This window comes from Anser cygnoides, unplaced genomic scaffold (genome assembly GCF_040182565.1).
Source record: "Anser cygnoides isolate HZ-2024a breed goose unplaced genomic scaffold, Taihu_goose_T2T_genome scaffold_49_1, whole genome shotgun sequence".
Taxonomy (NCBI): domain Eukaryota; kingdom Metazoa; phylum Chordata; class Aves; order Anseriformes; family Anatidae; genus Anser; species Anser cygnoides.
Genome location: NW_027103072.1, coordinates 965,309 through 970,004, shown reverse-complemented (window position 1 = coordinate 970,004; position 4,696 = coordinate 965,309).

Here is a 4,696-nt window from a genome sequence, read left to right as displayed (position 1 = left end):
GGGGATGCAGTGCAGTGAGTCCAGAGAGTGCACTGGCACCACTGGGGATGCACTGCAGTGAGTCCAGAGAGTGCACTGGCACCACTGGGGATGCAGTGCAGTGAGTCCAGAGAGTGCACTGGCACTACTGGGGATGCACTGCAGTGATTCCAGACAGTGCACTGTCACCACTGGGGATGCAGTGCAGTGAGTCCAGAGAGTACACTGGCACCTCAGGGGCTGCACTGCAGTGAGTCCAGAGAGTGCACTGGCACCACTGGGGATGCAGTGCAGTGAGTCCAGAGAGTGCACTGGCACCACTGGGGATGCACCACTGAGTCCAGAGAGTGCTCTGGCACCACTGGGGATGCAGTGCAGTGAGTCCAGAGAGTGCACTGGCACCACTGGGGATGCAGTGCAGTGAGTCCAGAGAGTGCACTGGCACCACTGGGGATGCAGTGCAGTGAGGAGAGTGCACTGGAACCACTGGGGATGCACTGCAGTGAGTCCAGAGAGTGCACTGGCACCATTAGGGATGCAGTGCAGTGAGTCCGGAGAGTGCACTGGCACCACTGGGGATGCAGTGCAGTGAGTCCAGAGAGTACACTGGCACCACTGGGGATGCACTGCAGTGAGTCCAGAGAGTGCACTGTCAGCACTGGGGATGCAGTGCAGTGAGTCCAGAGAGTGCACTGGCACCACTGGGGATGCACTGCAGTGAGTCCAGAGAGTGCACTGGCACCACTGTAGATACATTTCAGTGAGTCCAGAGAGTGCACTGGCACCACTGGGGATGGACTGCAGTGAGTCCGGAGAGTGCCCTGGCACCAATGGTGATGCAGTGCAGTGAGTCCAGAGAGTGCACTGGCACCAGTGGGGGTGCACTGCAGTGAGTCCAGAGAGTGCACTGGCACCACTGGGGATGCAGTGCAGTGAGTCCAGAGAGTACACTGGCACCTCAGGGGCTGCACTGCAGTGAGTCCAGAGAGTGCACTGGCACCACTGGGGATGCAGTGCAGTGAGTCCAGAGAGTGCACTGGCACCACTGGGGATGCACCTCGGTGAGTCCAGAGAGTGCTCTGGGAACACCGGGGATGCAGTGCAGTGAGTGCAGAGAGTGCACTGGCACCACTGAGGATGCAGTGCAGTGAGTCCAGAGAGTGCAGTGACACCACTGGGGATGCACTGCAGTGAGTCCAGAGAGTGCACTGGCACCGCTGGTGATGCAGTGCAGTGAGTCCAGAGAGTACACTGGCACCAATGGTGATGCAGTGCAGTGAGTCCAGAGAGTGCAGTGACACCACTGGGGATGCAGTGCAGTGAGTCCAGAGAGTGCACTGGCACCACTGGGGATGCAATGCAGTGAGTCCAGAGAGTGCACTGGCACCACTGGGGATGAAGTGCAGTGAGTCCAGAGAGTGCACTGGCACCACTGGGGATGCACTGCAGTGAGTCCAGAGAGTGCACTGGCACCACTGGAGATGCACTGCAGTGAGTCCAGAGAGGGCACTGGCACCACTGGGGATGCACTGCAGTGACTCCAGAGACTGCACTGGCACCAAAGGGGATGCACTGCAGTGAGTCCAGAGAATGCATTGGCACTACTGGGGATGCAGTGCAGTGACTCGAAAGAGTGCACTGGCACCACTGGGGATGCACTGCAGTGAGTCCGGAGAGTGCCCTGGCACCAATGGTGATGCAGTGCAGTGATCCAGAGAGGGCACTGGAACCACTCGGGATGCAGTGCAGTGAGTCCAGAGAGTGCACTGGCACCACTGGGGATGCAGTGCAGTGAGTCCAGAGAGTGCACTGGCACCACTGGGTATGCAGTGCAGTTAGTCCATAGAGTGCACTGGCTCCACTGGGGATGCAGTGCAGTGACTCAAGAGAGTGCACAGGCACCACTGGGGATGCACTGCACTGAGTCCAGAGAGTGCACTGGCACCACTGGGGATGCACTGCAGTGAGTCCAGAGAGTACACTGGCACCTCAGGGGCTGCACTGCAGTGAGTCCAGAGAGTGCACTGTCACCACTGGGGATGCAGTGCAGTGAGTCCAGAGAGTACACTGGCACCACTGGGGATGCACCTCGGTGAGTCCAGAGAGTGCTCTGGGAACACCGGGGATGCAGTGCAGTGAGTGCAGAGAGTGCACTGGCACCACTGGGGATGCAGTGCAGTGAGTCCAGAGAGTGCACTGGCACCACTGGGGATGCACTGCAGTGAGTCCATAGAGTGCACTGGCACCATTAGGGATGCACTGCAGTGAGTCCAGAGAGTGCACTGGCACCACTGGGGATGCAGTGCAGTGAGTCCAGAGAGTGCACTGTCAGCACTGGGGATGCAGTGCAGTGAGTCCAGAGAGTGCACTGTCAGCACTGGGGATGCAGTGCAGTGAGTCCAGAGAGTGCACTGGCACCACTGGGGATGCAGTGCAGTGAGTCCAGAGAGTGCACTGGCACCACTGGGGATGCACTGCAATGAGTCCAGAGAATGCACTGGAACTAATGGGGATGCAGTGCAGTGAATCGAAAGAGTGCACTGGCACCACTGCGGATGCACTGCAGTGAGTCCAGAGAGTACCCTGGCACCAATGGTGATGCAGTGCAGTGAGTCCAGAGAGTGCAGTGGCACCACTGGGGATGCAGTGCAGTGAGTCCAGAGAGTGCACTGGCACCACTGGGGATGCACTGCAGTGAGTCCAGAGAGTGCACTGGCACCACTGGGGATGCACTGCAGTGCGTCCAGAGAGTGCTCGGGGAACACTGGGGATGCAGTGCAGTGAGTGCAGAGAGTGCACTGGCACCACTGGGGATGCAGTGCAGTGAGTCCAGAGAGTGCACTGGCACCACTGGGGATGCACTGCAGTGACTCGAAAGAGTGCAATGGCACCACTGCTGATGCACTGCAGTGAGTCCGGAGAGTGCCCTGGAACCAATGGTGATGCACTGCAGTGAGTCCAGAGAGTGCCCTGGCACCACTGGGGATGCAGTGCAGTGAGTCCAGAGAGTGCACTGGCACCACTGGGGATGCAATGCAGTGAGTTCAGAGAGTGCACTGGCACCACTGGGGATGAAGTGCAGTGAGTCCAGAGAGTGCACTGGCACCTCTGGGGATGCAGTGCAGTGAGTCCAGAGAGTGCACTGGCACCACTGGGGATGCACTGCAGTGAGTCCAGAGAGTGCACTGGCACCACTGGGGATGCACTGCAGTGAGTCCAGAGAGTGCACTGGCAGCACTGGGGATGCAGTGCAGTGAGTCCAGAGAGTGCACTGGCACCACTGGGGATGCACTGCAGTGAGTCCAGAGAGTGCAGTGGCACCACTGGTGATGCAGTGCAGTGAGTGCAGAGAGTGCACTGGCACCACTGGGGATGCAGTGCAGTGAGTCCAGAGAGTGCACTGGCACCACTGGGGATGCACTGCAGTGACTTAAAAGAGTGCACTGGCACCACTGCGGATGCACTGCAGTGAGTCCGGAGAGTGCACTGGCACCAATGGTGATGCAGTGCAGTGAGTCCAGAGAGTGCAGTGGCACCACTGGGGATGCAGTGCAGTGAGTCCAGAGAGTGCACTGGCACCACTGGGGATGCAATGCAGTGAGTCCAGAGAGTGCACTGGCACCACTGGGGATGCACTGCAGTGATTCCAGAGAGTGCACTGGCACCACTGGGGATGCAGTGCAGTGAGTCCAGAGAGTGCACTGGCACCACTGGGGATGCACTGCAGTGACTCGAAAGAGTGCACTGGCACCACTGCGGATGCACTGCAGTGAGTCTGGAGAGTGCCCTGGCACCACTGGGGATGCAGTGCAGTGAGTCCAGAGAGTGCAGTGACACCACTGGGGATGCAGTGCAGTGAGTCCAGAGAGTGCACTGGCACCACTGGTGATGCAATGCAGTGAGTCCAGAGAGTGCACTGGCACCACTGGGGATGAAGTGCAGTGAGTCCAGAGAGTGCACTGGCACCACTGGGGATGCACTGCAGTGAGTCCAGAGAGTGCACTGGCACCACTGGGGATGCAGTGCAGTTGAGTCCAGAGAGTGCACTGGCACCTTGGGGATGCAGTGCAGTGAGTCCAGAGAGTGCACTGGCACCACTGGGATGCAGTGCAGTGAGTCCACAGAGTGCACTGGCACCACAGGGGATACACTGCAGTGAGTCCAGAGAGTGCACTGGCACCACTGGGGACGCAGTGCAGTGACTACAGAGAGTGCACTGGCACCATTGGGGATGCAGTTCACTGAGTCCAGAGAGTGCACTGGCACCACTGGGGATGCACTTCAGTGGGTCCAGAGAGTGCACTGGCACCACTGGGGATGCAGTGCAGTGAGTCCATAGAGTGCACTGGCACCACTGGGAATGCAGTGCACTGAGTCCAGAGAGTGCACTGGCACCAGTGGGGAAGCAGTGCAGTGAGTCCAGAGAGTGCACTGGCACCACTGGGGATGCACTGCACTGAGTCCAGAGAGTGCACTGACACCACTGGGGATCCAATGCAGTGAGTCCAGAGAGTGCAATGGAACCACTGGGGATGCAGTGTAGTGAGTCCAGAGAGTGCCCTGGCACTTCTGGGGATGCACTGCAGTGACTCCAGAAAGTGCACTGGCACCACTGGGGATGCACTGCAGTGAGTCCAGAGAGTGCACTGGCACCGCTGGTGATGCAGTGCAGTGAGTCCAGAGAGTACACTGGCACCACTGGGGATGCACTGCAGTG